The sequence below is a fragment of the Ipomoea nil genome, unplaced genomic scaffold (genome assembly GCF_001879475.1).
Source record: "Ipomoea nil cultivar Tokyo-kokei standard unplaced genomic scaffold, Asagao_1.1 scaffold3087, whole genome shotgun sequence".
In the NCBI taxonomy this organism is placed as follows: Eukaryota; Viridiplantae; Streptophyta; class Magnoliopsida; order Solanales; family Convolvulaceae; genus Ipomoea; species Ipomoea nil.
Genome location: NW_017619515.1, coordinates 3,829,097 through 3,848,822, shown reverse-complemented (window position 1 = coordinate 3,848,822; position 19,726 = coordinate 3,829,097). Strand labels below are relative to the sequence as shown.

At 37.1% G+C, this 19,726-nt stretch overlaps 1 long non-coding RNA gene across 2 annotated transcripts; it reads right to left on the bottom strand.

The window, feature by feature from the left end:
* Nucleotides 1-12,904, bottom strand: LOC109166379. Of its 2 annotated transcripts, none has more exons than XR_002051646.1 (3): nucleotides 12,892-12,904; nucleotides 6,344-6,350; nucleotides 1-77 (listed from the first exon to the last, which is right to left on the bottom strand). It is a non-coding gene; the product is annotated as an uncharacterized LOC109166379 (long non-coding RNA). The 2 variants fall into 2 exon arrangements; XR_002051647.1 differs by lacking the exon at nucleotides 12,892-12,904 and adding an exon at nucleotides 8,612-8,621.
* Nucleotides 12,905-19,726: the final 6,822 nt, after the last annotated feature.

The following is a 19,726-nucleotide window of genomic DNA, read 5'->3' as shown; positions in this document are numbered from 1 at the left end:
CTTGTCTTTGCTTGAGGACAAGCAAAAGTTTAAGTGTTGGGGAGTTGATAAGTGCGTTTTTGTCTATATTTTTACCCCTTCTTGAACCAATTTTATTTGTGAATTACTTAAAAACTTGTGTGAATTGTGACTAAGTTATGTTGGTTTTATTTCAAGGTGCAATCATTCACAACAAGTGAGAAATTCAATGATTTTTGGAAGATACGAGCAATTTTTGGATCAAGAGATCAATCAAAGAGTTTGGAATGCATTTAGGAATTTTCAGCAGCCTCGTACCCCCTCCCGTACGCCCATCCATCAGCCCATCCGAGATTTGAAAAATGAAGCAGGTAGCGTACTGCCACTGGTATGCCCATCCCACAGGGCGTACGATATTTCTGCCCAAAACCAGTGTTCACTGGAAATGCACCAAAAATGGTACGCCCTGGCGTATGCCCATCCCTGAGGCCATCCCACTGTGCTCTGCTCTATTTATGCGCGTTTTTGGGTCATTTCAACTCGGTTTTGGACCTTGTTCCAACCCTAGACATTTCCTTTCACTTCCTTTCATATTTTTAGGTTAGATTAGACTTAGATTTATGTTTCTTAACACTTTTGAAGCTTGTAATCTTGGATTTGGAGATTGGATTTCAACATTTCAAGATTGTTCTTCCATTTTCAATACATAAGTTCTTTTTCCTTTTATCTCTTTACTTTGCAAGATTTATGTTTATTACTTGTGTTCTTGTATTCTTTATGCTATTTAATCATGAGTAGTTAGTTTTTGGACTTGAGTTAGGGTTGTATTATCTATCTTGATGCTTGATTTGTGATTATTGCAAAAAAGGGGAAGAACTCCAACCTAGGGTTCATGTGTTTGTGAAGGTTTTGTATTTATATCTTGTTAATGTTTGATGTACACATTCATTAGCTTGTTTTTGGAGGATTCCTTGCCTCAACGAGAGTTGGGTGATGAATCCAAGCCACCCCTTGCATAGACCCGATTTCTTCCTACGAAAATAGGGGAAATTGGGGGCTTTAGATGCTTTGTGTGCTTGATGGACTTGGAATTGATTCACCACGAAAGTGGGGCAATTCCTTGTTCTAATCCTTGTTTATTAATCATGAGAATGGTTCGTAGACTAGGATACCTACGTGCATTCCCGCTTGTTTCCTTGGTTACTTGTTCTCCCTAATCCCTTAGGTTGTTAAAGCATCTAGATGATAATGCTCCCTAGCTTGAGTCCTATCTCTTTATTTTGTGTTTATCTTTGTGTATATGTGTTAGTCTTATCATTTCCTTAAACTTGTAGTTTGCTTAGCTTCTTGTTGATTTCCTTATGCTAGTGCCTAGTTTATTGTGATTGCATATTGCGTGCCATATCTCCCAATCCCCAGAGGACGACATTACACACCCGAGCTCACATCTTATTTTTGCTACAATCATGTGCCTGAAGCAATTAAATTGTGAAGGGGAATTCCTAATATTTTTTTATTCAAATCTAACTTACGGCATATCACAATCCAATCCCTCAAGGATTGTTATACCTAGTACATGTTTTCAAAATAAACATTTCCCTATTTGCGTTATTATTTATAGTGCGCAGTCTATTTCAATATATCACCACCACAGCGTACCTCTAAAAAGGCTACCAAAGAACCCTCTGTCTCTTGATTAATTAATACCAAGAGCACATGATAGGAGACCAATACATATCCTTAGGTACGCTGACTGGATACTTAATTAATGAAGATCGTTTCTCGGCATTAGGAGGAGATAAGATTCAAATTTAATAGAATGCCAAGAAATTTCATAAATGAAAATATCTTCATTATTTAAATCCATGTACTAGTTAGACTGAACTAAAAGTTCAGAAAATGATATATTTGTGATATTAGCAAATAATCTGCCAAATACATCTATTGATCATAAAAGAGTGACTAGGTCCATATACCATCCCCAATTTGGACCAAATATATCTATCGATGCCTCTTGATGCCAGAAGTGTAGGAGATCTATCGGTGTAAGAGATAAGAATCATTATACTAGATCTAGTAAATAAACATTGTCACTCTTGATATACCTTGAATAATTATGTCTTGGAGACGTTCGTCCAGATGACGAAAAACCCTAGTCAATCTATAGGTGCACTAAACAAACATAATACTAGGGATGCGGGACAACCAGATGTGATCTGAATAAGTTCTGGGAAATGTCTAGAATCTGGTTGACTTAAATATTGCCATAAACAACTATAAATATGGGAGAGATTTATGAAAGTATTATAGTTGTTGACAACACAATAGCCTGTACAAATTGCTCCATTATATGATAATCTGGATCCAGAGTTATGCACTGGAAGTGCCATGACTATTTAACGTATAAAGGAGCAATTAAGGCATAGCTCGACTCGTTAATTATTAATAATTCTCTTTATAACAATACATCGTTGAGAGTTAACGTCGAAGGTTACAAGTGGGTGTGTGCACGAAAGAGAAATAAGAATAATGAGGTGATATGATATAAAGCGAGTTTGTAGTCTTATGGGTTCACGCAGATACCCTTGATTGATTTTAATCAAACATATTTTCCAACGATATATGGCATTAAGTTCCGATACATCATTGACAGAATAATAAATTAGATATGCAACTAATATTAAATTCAAAAGTCCCCGAAGGATTTTAAGTTCTCAAAATGAGAAAAAGTAACATTAAAATATTAAGGTCTTTATAGGACTTGAAATAGTTAATATTTATTTTGAGAAATTCCTGATGGATTTATAATTTCTGAAATGAGAATTTAAGTGTCATTATATTTACTCTTTAAAGGGTTGCGAATGGAGTTAATATCCCCATTGAAGGAATAATATGTACCATTGTGTGCTCGATAAAGGGTTGATAATTAACTTATTTATTATTTATTATCTACGTCAATATTGATGGTGGAAAACATCAATGAAATATATAAAGGGTTTGATGATGTCAGCCTATATCTAAAGATGGAGATTTTGAAACAAAAGCTTGGGAAAGCTAAGTATTATCTCGACTTGAAGATAGAGTTTTTCCTTGAAGAAATTTTTATACACCAGTTAGTCAATATATGATTTTGATTGGATACTTAGACAAACAAATATATAATGGCTACTTGGGTACTGACTATTACTTTTGTATCTCCATAATGCCAACTTTCAAAATTGATTGTACTATTTTTACCCCATTGCCCCATGGAGGGTCAATAAAAGGATATATAATGAAATCCTTTTGACTAGATACTATGATATTAATATTATAGCACGTGAACTCCAGAAGAGTCACGAGATTATTATAGAGTATATTTATTCAAATGACAGTTGTATATATTTATTACAAAATCCCTCTATACAGTTTGGAAATTTAATGTATGAGAATTAAAGATTGTTATCTTGAGGGGGAGTATCATTTTACATGAATCAATCCTGAAGATTGGGTCTTAGATGACTAACGGTTGTACTCTTTTCCTTAGTTAAGTTTTTCCCCACGGGGTTTTTCCTTAAATCTAAGGTTTTTAATGAGGCAGCTAATCTAAAAAGAATACACATACATCATCATGCACTCTTTTGCTCAACTAGTTTTTTCCCAATGGGTTTTCTAGTGAGGTTTTTAACGAGACATGAGTATGATATAGTAATGTAAATGGGAAAAAGTTGCAAAATAATTGCTTAAGTAGACAAACCCCAAAATCCTGAAGATTATGTCGATTGTGCCCGGAAGGTTTTGGTTATACTCTTTTTCCCTTAACTAAGTTTTTCCCACAGGGTTTTCTTAAGTTAAGGTTTTTAATGAGGCAATCAGTACAATATATGTTCTTACAAAAATCCAGTCCGGATGCGTGGGCTGCTACACTGATGCGGGCTTTGACGGCGCGACACCAACCTATGGCTTTTATGTACGCAGCGCACAAGGTGACTTCGTCGCGGCTGCTAATGGACCACTCATATGTCCGTACGATCCACTACTAGCTGAAGCAATGGCGATACGAGAGGCCCTATCATGGTTACAAGATCACGGCTTTCATAATGTTGCGGTGTTCACGGATTGTGCAGTCCTGGTTTCTTGCTTCTGCGATACGTCTATCTACCGTTCGTATCTAGGTGTTATTTTAGACTCATGTTTACAGTTGTTTCGTTCTTTTCAGTATTGCTCGATTAATTTTGTACGCAGAGATGCCAATTCGGTAGCTCATGCCTTAGCAAAACATGTTAGTGCGACTAACGCTCGTTCGGTCTGGAGGAATTATCCTCCGCCCTTTGTCTCGTCTACAGTTTAATGCAATATGATTTCCTTGGCTTTCAAAAAAAAAAATGTTCTTACAAAAATCATGTACTCTTTTCTTCAACTAGGTTTTTCCCACGAAGTTTTCCTAGTGAAGTTTTTAACGAGGCATGAATATATACATATATATACTCTTTTGTCTTGGTTTTTACCACAAGGTTTTCCTAGCAAGTTTTGAAGAGGCAGGATCATGTCAAATAATGTCCAAGGGGGAGTGTTATAAATATTATTAATGTGGACATTATTATATATATGGTAACAGTTGTAACTGATAAGGTTACTACCTTTTATATGTATTCATTACCTTATATTTGTAATACCTTTGTATAAGTATTCGGGATGATGAATGAGAGTGATAACCTTCCCTCTCCTCTCTTTGTCTATTCTAATATTCTTACAACAAAATATACTTTATATACATAATTACAAAAATGCTAAATCAATTATAAAAAAAGCATTGCCAATTTATCAAATATAATATTATACTCTGTAATAATTAATTTCATTTCTCCGTATTTGTTATTTCAAAAATTCAAATTAGTTTTTTTTTTGAAGGTCAATCTTGCGATTGTATTAATGAATCAAAGCCGAAATAGCGTCAGGTGGGATAGCAATACATAGCTTGATCCTGTGTAAATGCTAACGTAGCTAAAGTATGCGCATGTAAATTAACCTGTCTAGAGATGTAATCCAAAGTAATACGATTAAATAAAGACATAAACGTTCTGCACTGGTCAATCGTGACCCCAACGTACGAATGGATCGGCGTGTGATGGTGTCGGATAATTGTAGCCAATTCCATGCAATCCGTGAGTAAACTTACTGATGTGTTGTTTCGTTCAAGTAGCCAGGATAGTGCTTCCTTGTATGCCTGGGCCTCCGCCATAAGTGGTGAAAAACAAATCGGTAATTTGCCATTCCTTGCTGCCACAAAAGAGCCATCTGGCGCTATTATTATCATGCCGTACGTAGCCTCGCCCGTGTCGTGCCGGAAACCCGCGTCCACATAACACCGTAGACCGCCCTCTCCTGCACCGTTTAAGTGCTCCGTTGCCGCTGCCAGCTCGGTTCGGCGGACATGGGCAGCGCCGTATGCCTGTAGTGTTACGGTGGCTGCTCTGGCTAATTGGGCAGGTCGCATCATTGATCCCTTCCAGACAGCTGAATTCCGGGCTCTCCAAATATAATATAATATTGCTACCATTAACCGGGTCTGTTCCTCCGTTAAGGCCGCCATAGCCCCTTTTAGCCATGTTGTAAAAGAGTCTGCAATAATATTAGTAATAGGCAATTGTGTTATATTCCAAACAAGTCTAGAATATTCACAGAGTACTAAAGCATGCATCACATCTTCATGATCTAAACTACACATTGGGCATGTTGGGTCCACCTCCACCCTTTTAAATATCAAGTTAAGGGTTGTTGGCAAAATGTCACATATGGCTCTCCACAAGAAAGTTTTCCATTTGGGGGACTTTTATTTTCCACATTGCAACCCATTTATCAAAATTTGCTGGATTATTCTCATAATCACCCACAATATGCCTATAGGCATTCTTTACTGTATATGTCCCCTTGGGGTCACTCATCCAATACCATGAGTCCTCATACTCAGGACTCACAGGGATCATATTTATTCGCTCCACATCTTCAGGAATAAATAAGTCAGACAAAATATGTGGATCCCAGGTATGAGTCTGTAAATCAATTAATCCTGCAACTCGTGCCTCTCTCAATTGCTGTGGCATTTCTGTTTGAATCAACGGGCTAGGATTATCTCGTAACCACGGATGTCCCCATATTAAAGTTGTCTGCCCCTTCCCAATTCTCCTTCGCACCCCTGAGACTACCATTGCATGAGCTGCCATTATACTTCTCCAACAGTAACTTGGGCAATTACCAATAGTTGCATCTGTAAAACTGGTTGTGGGATAATACCTTGCCTTATAAATTCTAGCCACGAGTGATCCTGGGTCCGTCAAAAAACGCCATGCCTGTTTACCCAGCATAGCTAGATTAAAAACCCTTAGTTCTTTAAAACCCATACCACCATACTTCTTTGGTATGCACAACCTATCCCATGCCTTCCAATGTATTCCCCTTTCTCTTCCATTCCCCCACCAATATTTATTCATAGTTCGCTCAATTGACTGACAAACTGTCTCAGGTAGCAAAAAAACACTCATCGAATAGGTAGGCATAGATTGCGCTACACTTTTCAATAACACTTCCTTTCCAGCCTGAGAAAGTAACTTTTTACTCCACGAACCAATTCGTTGCCTGATCTTTTCCTCCACATACGAAAAAACAGCTCTCTTATTTCTGCCTACAAAGGAAGGTAGGCCCAAATATTTTCCAAAATTGGGTGCTTGCACCACCCCCAGACAATCCGCTATGTGCACCCTGTCAACCTCCTGGGTATTTCTGCTAAAACATATATTAGATTTATTATAATTCACCACCTGGCCTGCCAATTTCTCATACCTTGCAAGGCACTGTCTTATAACTCCCGCCTCCTGGATATTTGCTTTAAAAAATAGGAGACTATCATCCGCAAAAAATAGGTGCGATACAGGTGGTGCCCCCCTTGCAACTCTGCACCCATGTATTGAGCCTGCCAACTGTTCATACTGCAATATCATCGATAGAGCTTCTGCACAAATAATAAATAAATACGGAGAGAGAGGGTCTCCCTGCCTGAGTCCCCTGGTTGGTTTTACGTGCCCTCCTGCTATACCATTAACCATTACAGTATAATTAACAGTCGTTACACACAACATAATGAGCTTTATCCACTTCTCACTAAAACCCATAACAGTCAGCATCTTTTCAAGAAAGTTCCACTCCATTCTGTCATAGGCTTTTGACATATCTAACTTCAAAGCACTCCACCCCACTCTACCACATTGCTTTCTATTCAGATAATGCCCCACCTCTGCTGCTACTAAAATGTTGTCAGTGATTAGCCTTCCCGGGATAAAAGCACTCTGGGATTCTGATATTAATCCTCCCATTAGTGTTTTCATCCTATTTGCTATCATCTTGGCCATAACTCTGTAAATGACATTACTCAACGCAATCGGCCTTAAATCTGCAACTGTCTCAGGCATCTCCTTCTTCGGTACCAAAACAATGTTAGTATCATTCAATCCCTCGGGGAATACACAGGAATTCAAAGCATTCGTTATAAAGCCAGATACATCTTCTCCCACTATCGCCCAAAACTGCTGGTAAAAACCCGGGTTTAACCCATCCGGACCCGGTGCCTTATCCGGATACATTGAAAAGAGAGCCTGTTTAACCTCATTAGTTTCAAAAGGGCGGTCAAGCATCACATTCTGTTCTAACGTTACTCGTGGGGCTAGGACCCCAAAAAGTGGATCATCACAACTCAATCCACTAGAGGCAAAAATATTGTCAAAATAACTTTGAATAGCAGCATGCATATCATCCCCCTCCACCCAGTTACCAGCATGACATTTAATACTAGAAATAAAATTCTTTTTCCTATGTGCAGAGGCATACCTATGATAAAATTTTGTATTCGTATCAGCCCCGCGTAGCCAGTGCTGCTTAGCTCGCTGCCTCCAGAACACATCCTCCTGGGCCTCGATTCGTTTAAGGGAATTCTCAATCTGTTGGTACTCAACTAGCGCTACCAAATCCCTTCTATCTCGTATGGAATCCTGCCTCTGCTGTAGCTGGTTAATTCGTTTCCCGAATTTATGAAACTGGTCTCCCCCCACCGCATTAATTTTTCTCCACACAACTGCTGGCAATGCAGCAATCCCTCCGTCTTCCCCTCCTGCCAGGTCATTTCTACTACTTCTTTGCACCCCTCATCTAATAGCCAAGCCATTTCAAACCTGAATCTCCGCGGCCCCCTTCCCCTTGGCATGCACATCGCATTAATACTGAGGAAAAGGATCGAGTGATCCGAGGCCCGGGTTCGAATATTCTCCAACCATGCATTCTCATTTAGCAGACCCCAATCATTCGTTATTAAAGCCTTGTCCAACCTTTCCTCTATCCAATTCGGCGTCCCCTTTCCCTTCTGCCACGTAAATTGGTGGCCTCTCATTGGCATTTGCATCAAACCACAGTCATCCACAGCATCTCCGAAACCCCGTAACAGACTATTAGGATACGGATTTCCCCCTTCTTCTCATGCTGATATAGAAGATTATTAAAGTCTCCTATCACCACCCAGGGCAATAAGGATCTAGTCTTCAGAGTACCAAGCAAATCCCATGTCTCCTCCCGCCTACCACGCTCGGGGATACCATAGATACATGTCATGCGCCATAACTTATTAAACAAGCTTACTTCCACATCAATATGACTCTGCGAGTAGCTTAAAAGCCTCACCGTATTATTCTTCTTCCATAAAAGCGCCATTCCTCCACTCAAACCATCGTTATCAACATAAAACAAACCTTCATACCCAAGCGTAACCCAGATCCGTTCTGCATGTATCCGTGGTACCTTGGTCTCCATCAAGAACACAAAATCCGGCTTCTTACTGGACGCTAGGCCCACAATCTGTCGAACTGTGTGTGGATTGCCCAAGCCACGACAGTTCCAACTCAAAGTACTCATGATGATGGGCGGGGCTGAACACCAGCTCCCGCCATGGACAAGGTTTTTGAACCAGCCGCATTTGTTACCTCATCGTTTCCACTATCTTCTCCCCCCTCCGTCCCATGCCTACGACGCTTTGCCGTAGCCACCACCACCTCATCCTCAGACATACTCGTGGGTGTGACACCCCCACTCCCTTGTCCCCCCTCTACCACACGTAGCTTGACTCCCAATGGTCGTGGTTTCCCGCCAACCGGAACAAGCCAGCTATCCCCAACCGCTCTAGGAGCGCTCCGGGATCCACCAGCTCGCATATCCGGGCCGTACAGGTACCTTTCGACCGGAATTCCAGCCTCTCTAGCGTGTATACAGAAAGTATGCAAGTGTCCCATACAACCACAAAAGTAGCAAAACTTATGCAGCCGTTCATACCTAAAATTTACCCATGCTGTAGTCCCATCTCTCTTCATCAACCTCATCCTTCTTCTGAGTGGCCTATCAACCGAGATTAACACCCGAATACGGTGAAACGTTAGCCATGGCGCTCCCTCAAATCGGTCATCATGTTTAACAAAAGAGCCCAAAAAATTCCCTGCCTGTTCCAGAATTGTATGCGACGTGTATCCCTTTGGCATATCATGCAACTGTACCCACATGTCAATCATATCCAACTCTACATCCACAGGATTTACCCCATCCAACACCTCTCGACACACAAGAGCATTATTCTCAAAAGCCCAGGGCCCCCCATTCAGCACGTATTCCATATCCGTCTTATGGAAAAAAACAAATAAGAACAAACCCCTTTGAATTTCCGTTACCTGCACTCCACGTACCGGTTGCCAAACAGACGCCAGAACCTGCCTCATAAAGTCCAGTTTTATCATCTTCTGCGTCAAAAACCGCCCGACAATCCTCCAAGTCTCGTCCTCCTCCTCCCCATCTCCCTCTACCACCGCATCTCCACCTTCCGGCATAAACACCGCCCCCTCCTCCTCCATCAACGTCATCTCCGCCCATCTATCCGTCATCTCCGCCACACCCCCCACTACCCCTTGCTGCCGTGTAGACCCCCCATCTCCCCTCCCATGGTGAACCGTACCCATTCTGCCTCTATTCCCTCCTCTACCCATACTGCCTACATCAACTCCACCCAAACCACCCACGCCACCCCCATGCAAGCCACCTAAACCACCTGCCAACACACCTCCCCCACGCCCCAAACCTTCGCCACGTTCCCCCGTTTCCCTACCTTCTCGAAACCCTTGTGTCGGCTGCAACCCAGCACTGGCTCCGTATTCCCTCCCTACTTGCCCCCCACTAACAGTTCGCCTTGCATCATGCATTCCATCCATCGTCCGGCGCCTTTCAACACCTTCCGATAATCCCCTAACCCGCGCTTCTTCCATCTCGGCCAGCCTCTCATCACGTCGGTTGTCCTCGCCATCCATAACAACATCATCGACCATCTTTCAGGGAGGATTAGAACAAAAATTATCTGAAAACCTAGGAAAACCCTAGTAGATCTGCAAAAACCCTAGAGAGAATCTAGAGAGAGAATTTTTTTGGAAAACCCTAAAAATTCAAATTAGTTCAATTCTTTCAATTCTGCTAATTTATTTTACATATACTTTATATACATTATATATATAATACATAATTACAAAAATGCTAAATCAATTATACAAAAATCATTGCCAATTTATCAAATATAATATTATAATAATTAATTTTATCAAATTTCATAACTTCAATTATGCTACCACTACCACTATATAAATCAAGCATTTCAAGAAACATATTACCACTACCAATTTCATATATTTCATTGAATCTCACTGATTCAATTACATATTCTCCATATAAAATAATCTACATATAATATAATGGCTCCTACTTTTGTTTTATTGAATAAAATAAACGCCTATAGTGCTGCGTGGGCAATAAAAGTACGATTGATTCGTCTCTACGAAGTCAAGAATAATCGCGTAGCAACCTTAGAATCTGTGCTTGAAAATGTGGAGGTATATGTTGTTATTTACATTTGGTATTCTTTTGACTTAATAATATCTTAATTATGTAAATGCATTGGCATATTGAAATCTGTCTTTAAAAGACATATATTAATTCTTTAATTTTTTTTTATACTTTTCCATCAAACAGTATGAAAAATAAACATATCACCATATTTTTGAAAAAAAATTATTAAAATCTATATATTTTTTTATGCACCATTACATAAAGAAAAAAAAAAAAAAAAAAAAAAAAGAGACTATATGATCATTAAAAATTTGGTGTATTTATAATATTGCCTCAATGGTACCTTTAAATATAAAGTTACCATAAGGGTTTCTGATGGCCGTGGAATGCATTGTTCCAATTATGGGATCGTGAATGCACTGAGTTGTTTGGAAAATCTGCATCAGAATTTGAAAAAACTTATGTGGAGGTTAGAAATAATTTTTGTATTATATTATGCTTCTTCTACACACACACACACACACACACACACACACACACAATTTTTTTAATTTATTTTGTACTAATTGAATACTCTTTATTCTTTAGGACGAAATGAATTCATTCCCACCTAAAATGGATGCTATAGTTGACCAACACGTTTTGTTTAAGATTCAAGTAAAGCCAGAGAACATATTAAATATGTATGAACCTTTGTCCGTGATGAAACTTTGTCGTGAACCATGACTTATTTCAAAAGTTCGTGATAGTATGTTGCTAGAGAACCAGGTTGAAAATATCTAAAAATTTCAATTATTTGAATTTTAATAGTTTATAGTTTATTACTTTTAAATAATAAAAAGTAAATAATATATGTACTTTTATTCTATCGGATTCAGATGCATTTTCCACATTATAACTTGGACAAGTTAACAGTGTTGAGGTAATTTCTCTTTGTAATTTAATAAACTATTTTTATATTTATTCTTCTAGCTTCGTAAATATTAGTCAATACAGAATTATGTTCACTTTTTGTTTTTTTGTTTTTTTTTAAGGAATTATTTTTCGGGGGTGAGGTCACCACACCAGTATAAGAACAACCCCAACAAGATGCTGAAATTGAAATAATTGAATCTGGATCTTCCAATCACAGCGTTAAGCGTAAACTGGATGATTCATTTTCATCAAGCGTAGCTGGTCGCGGTAGACCATCGAATATAGAACACGCTTGAGCTGGTATAGCAGCTCTCAACAAGAGCACCAATGATGGATTTAATTACCCGGGGTAGACCCGAATCACTAAATCCGGATAAGAATATAATATGAATAATAAATAAATAATATAGAATGATGTCGTAAAAGGCCGTGAGACCATATATTATATTAAATGCCGTAGAATTGGCTATTACAACGATTTGATAAGACAAAGTGTATAGAACAGTGAGTAGATGTCCTAAAGAGACAAGGTGGAGGGGTTTTTATATGCAACAAACCCCCCAACCGCTCCCCCTAAAAAGGGGGGCGGTTAGATCGCCCTTTGACCGGGGACCCGGGCGGACCGGGTCGGGTCGGGTGCCGAGCTCCCCTACCTGAGCTCGCTATGGACCGAGCTCGGGTAGGGTCGTGCTACCCAACCCGAGCCCCATGTACCTCGGCTCTGGTCGGGGCACGTCCATGATGCCGTGGGCCGGGTGCTTTTGGGCTCCAACGTGGTGCTCCGGGTCCGTGTTGCTACCCCGGGTCGGGTCGTGGGTATAATATATCCGTCAGTGAAGTTAGAGAAATCTTGAAATTGCATAAGTTTTGGGTTTAATTGGTGGACTATTTATGAGAAATTTTTTAAAGTTATATTTTATTTTTATTTTTTTTGGTTAAGTATTTGGGTTATTTTGTTGATGTTCATGAATAATGTTGAATAATGTTTGGGTTTAGATTTGTGTATTATACACAATGATTTATTCTATTGTTAAATGTTGCATTAAATTTTTTTATTCCAATATATTATATTTTAATCTAAGATTTATTAATTATTATACATGGATAATTAGTTCAATTAACAACCTTATTTTAAGCTATAAATCAATTAGCTATGTAAAGCAAAGCAAACACTATCGAACATAATAAACAAAAATATATAACATACATATTCCACATACAATATGATTGACTGGTTACATTGCAGATTATAAGAATACATGAAATGAGGACAATTTCCTTGCGTATATAATTGTGCATCCATCCCTGCACAATTAACATATGAAAATCAAGAAAACACAAGATAAAATAAAAATGAAAACTATCTACATGCACAAGATAGTGATAAGTAGAGGTTTTTTTAACAATTAATAACACAAAATAACAAAAATAAAAACACTTTGCAATTTGCAGTATTTATGTAACAATTAACTCATTTCATCAACAGTGCAATTATAAATTTCTGCGAACACCACGATGTAAAATAAAATCAAATTTTATTCAAAATCATTCTAAATATGACCAATATTAAATATTTTATATGAACCAAATCGGTAAAACAATTATAAATTATTTAAATTTATCTTGATGTAAAATAAAATCAAATATTTATTGAAAATCATTCCAAAAATGAGATAACTAAATTTATATCGTTTTTAAAAGCAAAATCATTCTAAATATGAGATAACCTTATCATTGCGTATTGGATCTAATTTACCAAATTTAATATTATAATAATTAAATAATTTCATCAAATTTCATGACTTCAATTCTGCCAAATCATTTTAAAATTCTTAACGAAATTGCTGTATTTATGTAACAATTAACTCATTTCATCAACAGTGCAATTATAAATTTTTGCGAACACCACGATGTAAAATAAAATCAAATATTATTCAAAATCATTCCAAATATTACCAATATTGAATATTTTATATAAGCCAAATCGGTAAAATAATTATAAATTATTTGAATTTATCTTGGTGTAAAATAAAACCAAATATTTATTGAAAATCATTCCAAATATGAGATAACTAAATTTATATCATTTTTAAAAGCAAAATCATTCCAAATATGAGATAACTAAATTTATATCATTTTTAAAAGCAAAATCATTCCAAATATGAGATAACTAAATTTATATATTTTTAAAAGCAAAATCATTCCAAATATGAGATAATCTTATCATTGCTGATTGGATCCAATTTACCAAATTTAATATTATAATAATTAATTTCATCAAATTTCATAACTTCAATTCTGCTAAATCATTTTAAAATTCTTAACGGAATTGTAGTATATTTATTTATATAATTATTTCTATATGAACGTATGTAACTGTCAATTCCATTATTTACAATATACATAATATACTTTAACAATGTAAAAAAAAAAAAAAAAAAAAAAACATTAACTACTACAAATTTATAGGCCGTGAATCGCACGGGTATCATACTAGTTAAAATAAAAAAGATTGATTGAAGGATAACCTAACACTTAACTCAGCCTCATAAGTCATAAATATCTATACTATATATAAAAACAAAATCCTAAAATTTTAACTTCCCGCCCAATTCCTAAAAAATCTCTCTTCCCAATAAAATATATTAATTTCTACTTTCTCATTCGTACAATAATTTTGGGTAAAAATTCTATTCTAAAATTATAAAATAGTGTAATAGAATTCCCTTTGCACATTATACTTCTATACTATATATAAAAACAAAATCCTGAAATTTTAACTTCCCACCCAATTCCTAAAAAATCTCTCTTTCCAATAAAATATATTAATTTCTACTTTCCCATTCGTACAATAATTCTAGGTAAAAGTTATATTCTAAAATTATAAAATAGTGTAATACAATTCCCTTTGCACATCTATACTATCTATCTATACTATATATAAAAACAAAATCCTGAAATTTTAACTTTCCGCCCAATTCCTAAAAAATCTCTCTTCCCAATAAAATATATTGATTTCTACTTTTCCATTCGTACAATAATTCTGGGTAAAAATTATATTCTAAAATTATAAAATAGTCTAATACAATTTCCTTTGCACATCTATACTATATATAAAAAAACAAAATCCTGAAATTTTAACTTCCCGCCCAATTCCTAAAAAATCTCTCTTCCCAATAAAATATATTGATTTCTACTTTACCATTCGTACAATAATTCTGGGTTAAAGTTGTGAAATGTCAAAAGTTCGGCAAGGCATAACTTTTGACTCGATTGTCCGTTTTGGACTAATGTTTTTTTGAAATCGCGTATTTTTTCGAGATCTATCCACCGCAAACAACCGTAGGCGGTTTGGCCCACCGATTTCTAAAAAAAAATGCTTTATTAAATAGTTTCTAAGAAAAAACTTTGAGAACCTTATGTTTTATTAATGAATTTTTAAATTTTTTTAATTAAAAAATTGTCCCGTGCATTATTTAATAATCTCTCTGCATAATTGGTTAAATTATTTAATTAGGGTAAATTCGGGAATAATTAATGATGGTAATAAAAATCCTAGAAGAATATAGAATTGAAGAATATTTAATTATTGTTATATTATTATTGTGACTCACGGAATACAATACAAGAATATTTAATTATTGTTATATTATTATTGTTTCCCTCACGGCCATTATATACTAACAAAACTTGAAAAGAAACTAATAATAATAATAATAATAATAATAATAATAATAATAATAATATAAGTGGTAAAAATAATATCTAAAAGTAATTAAGTGTTAATAATAATAGTAAGAATATTAACGGAACAATTATAACATAGAATAAATCGTAATAATTAATAACTATAGTCTATGATTAAATTTGGAATTGTCAGGAAAGATAAGCGACCTCTGGTGAAATTAACTCCTAAATAATTATATATCGATTTAAATATTCTTAATATATTACAACAATTCCATTTCATGCATCGCACGGGTGAAAATACTAGTAATAAAGTAAATTTATAAAAGGGAAAATTACATCTTTAGTCCCTGAGTTATAACCAAGTTTCGACTCAGTCCCTAAGTTATGACCGTATCCGAGTTTAGTCCCTGAGTTATGAGCAAAGTGACGAGTTTGATTCATAGCGTTAATATTCTGTCTGCAGCTAACGGAAAATTTAAAAACAATTTAATAATAGAGGGGTAAAATATGAATTTCAAATTATAGTCTCCTTCTTATGTTGAAACTTATTGCGCCAGAGTCATTCTTTTCTTCTTATACCTACAATCGAATGTCTTTTTCTTTCCCAAGCTTTGATATCTCAAATTCGTCCACTTCCAAGCTGCGAAATTCATAAGTAAGTTGTTTCTCTATTTTATATGTTTAAATAAATAATCAATATTCTCTGTATTTATGAGCAAGAAAAATGTAACTTGGACTAGGTGTTTACTAACTTCATAAAGAATATTGATTACTTTTTTATTGATAATCAATATCATCCAAGTTACTTTTTTAATGATATAAAATAGAGAATATTGATTATTTATTTAAACATATAAACTAGAGAAACAAATTACCTATGAATTTCGCAGCTTAGAAGTTTATGAATTTGAGATTTCAGAGCTTGGGGAAGAAAAAGACTTTTGATTGTAGGTATAAGAAGAAAATAATTACTCTTGCGCAATGGATTTCAGCATAAGAAGGGGATCATAATTTGAAATTCCTATTTTATCCCACTATTATTAAATTGTTTTTAAGTTTTCCATTAGTTGCAGACAGAATATTAACGCTAGGGACCAAACTCGCCACTTTGCTCATAACTGAGGGACTAAACTCGGATACTAACATAACTTAGGGATTGAGTCAGAACTTGGTTATAACTCAGGGACTAAAGATACAATTTTCCCTTTATAAAATCTTATTTCATTATTAGCCTATTTCGTAATTTAGAAATAGATAAGTTTTTTTTTTTTGAAATTTATCAGTGCGTATATTAAATAATCAAATCAGAAACAAACATCGGAGGAACGTCCTCCCATGCCATAACGTCTGCCTGTGAAAAGGCGTTTGTTGCTAACGAATTTGAGTGAGGGCATGACACAGATTAATGCAATCTGTCTTGACGATAACCTCCGTAACGCCCCGATCCATGAGCCAGGCTAGAGCCTCCTTACATGCGAAAGCTTCCGCCATGAAAGGACCCTGGCAGGTTGGTAGAGGGCGTTCTTCGCCGCAACAAAACCACCATTCGCATGCTGCAAAACAAGGCCGAAAGTCCCCTGACCCGTTACGGCAACGAATCCTGCATCAAAGAAGCATTGGAGCCGCACGTCCGGTTGTGTACCGTCCCCAGCCGACTGCCGCACCCCATCCTCCACTGCCGCCGTAGGGTGAACTGTAGCCGAGGGTACGACCGCCGCACGCCATGCATCGAGGGCAGCCAACGCCGCAACATACACACGCCGTGGGATCCCCAACTGATATTCCCAAACGGCTGCATTGCGTTGCCTCCATAGGTGGTACATGATAGCCAACATAGATGAGAAATGTTTGTCATCAACTTTCTGGAACAAGGCTTGGAGCCACACACCAAAATCATCTCCCACCATACACTGCACCATCAATCCAGAAATATTCCATACACACTTAGAATAATCACATAATACTAGAGTATGCAAAATATTTTCAGAACAAAGACCACACAATGGGCATGTTATAGGAACCTCTACCCTCCTATTTATTAAGTTGTCCATAGTAGGAAGCACACCACTCACAACTCTCCACAAAAAAAATTTCCACTTTGGGGGCACTTTCAGGTTCCAAATTCTATTTCATGATGAGAAGCCATTAGGACGTACGGATATGGGTCCCATCAATTCACGGTAAGCTCCTTTAACTGTATAGATTCCGTTGGGATCCCCATACCAATACCATAAATCTTCGTAGGTTGGGCTTATAGGGACTTTAATAATCCGGTCAATGTCGCCTGGCTCAAAAAGTTCATTTAGCAAAGGCATATCCCATGTGGAGGTTACAGGGTCTATTAACCCAGAGACCTTGACTTCTCCCAAATGTTGAGGCTTATCTGTCAATACTCTAGGGGTGGAGTCACCCATCAACCATGGGTCCCCCATACTAACGTGTCATTACCATTTTCAATTCTGCGCCTGATATTTCGGTTGATTAGGCTATGAGTAGCCATTATACTCATCCAACAAAAGCTTGGGTTATTTCCAACTGTAGCATTCAAAAAATCAGTTCTGGGATAGTACCTGGCTTTATAAATTCTAGCAACCAGAGAGTGTGGGTTAGTAAGGAATCTCCATCCCTGCTTGCCTAGCATAGCCATATTAAATGCCCTTAGATCCTTAAACCCCATCCCACCAAACTTCTTTGGCTTACTCATTCGATCCCATGCCATCCAATGAATTCCCCCACCATCCTTCCCGTTACGCCACCAGAACCTATTCATAACACGTTCCAGGTTCTTACACAGCGAGTCAGGCAGTAAAAAAACACTCATAGTGAACATGGGCATAGCCTGGGCCACGGACTTTAACAAAATCTCCTTCCCCGCCTTAGACAACAATTTTTTATTCCAGGAGCAAATTCTCCGTCTGACCTTATCACCAATATACGCAAACACCGCCTTCTTATTCCTTCCTACAAAGGCTGGCAAGCCCAGGTACTTGTCCTGAGCCTGCTGTAACAACAAAGATAACCCCTCTGCACAGATAATAAACAAGTATGGAGACAAAGGGTCACCCTGCCGGAGGCCCCTAGAAGGAATTATCTGCCTCCCTGACGCCCCATTAATCATGATATTGTAGGATACAGTGGTGACACATTCCATAATTAAATTTATCCACCCCATCTCAAAGCCCAGAGCAACAAAGCATTTTTCTCAGAAACGACCACTCCATCCTGTCATAAGCCTTAGCCATATCCAACTTCAAAGCACCCCAACCAACCCTGCCCAGCTATTTTCTATTCAAAAAGTGCCCCACCTTAGCAGCTACCAAAATATTATCCGTGATTAACCTACCCGGAATAAAAGCACTCTGTGACACAGATATAATATCACCCAACATAGGCTTCATACGATTTGCAATAACCTTGGCAACAATCTTATACACTACATTACTCAGGGCAATCGGGCGCAAATCAGCTACTGACTCCGGGGTCTGTTTCTTTGGGATCAACACAACATTCGACTCATTGAGACCATGCGGCAATGAACCCGAATTTAAACATTCTAAGACAAATTCAGTGACATCCACCCCAACAATATCCCAAAACTGCTGGTAAAAGTCAAGATTCATACCATCAGGCCCCGGGGCTTTATCTGGGAACATAGCAAACAAAGCAGCATTAACCTCCCCCGGATCATAGGGTTGATTAAGCCACTCATTATGGGCCTGAGTAACACGGGGAGTGACCGAGGCAAAGAAATCAGCCCCATCAACCACATTCGGACTAGCAGTAAAGATATCAGTATAATAATTCATTACAACAGGTTTCAACTCATCACCATCTACCCACCTCCCCAACCCATCCTTAAGGCGCAGTAAAGTATTCTTACGTTTTCGAGCAGAAGCATACCTATGAAAGAAACGCGTATTTGCATCCGCCCCACGGAGCAGAAATAGATAAGTTAAAAAAATATATTTTTATAAATTGTTAAAAGTTTGAAATTTTATTTATTTATTAAAAACTAAATAGAGTTTGAATTGTTTTTTAAAAAAAAAAATAGTTTGTATATGTATCATCATAAATTAAAATGAATTTTTGTAACATTATATTATCTGAATAATATTAGATTATTATTATTAATATTTTCAGTGAGAATGAAAGCTGAGTTGCAAAGAAAAATAAAAATGGGCAACAAGTCATAGGAGGAGTGTTCCAATTCTCCAATATTTTTTTTTTGGAAAAATTCTCCAATAAAATTTAAACATTTGAGAATAAA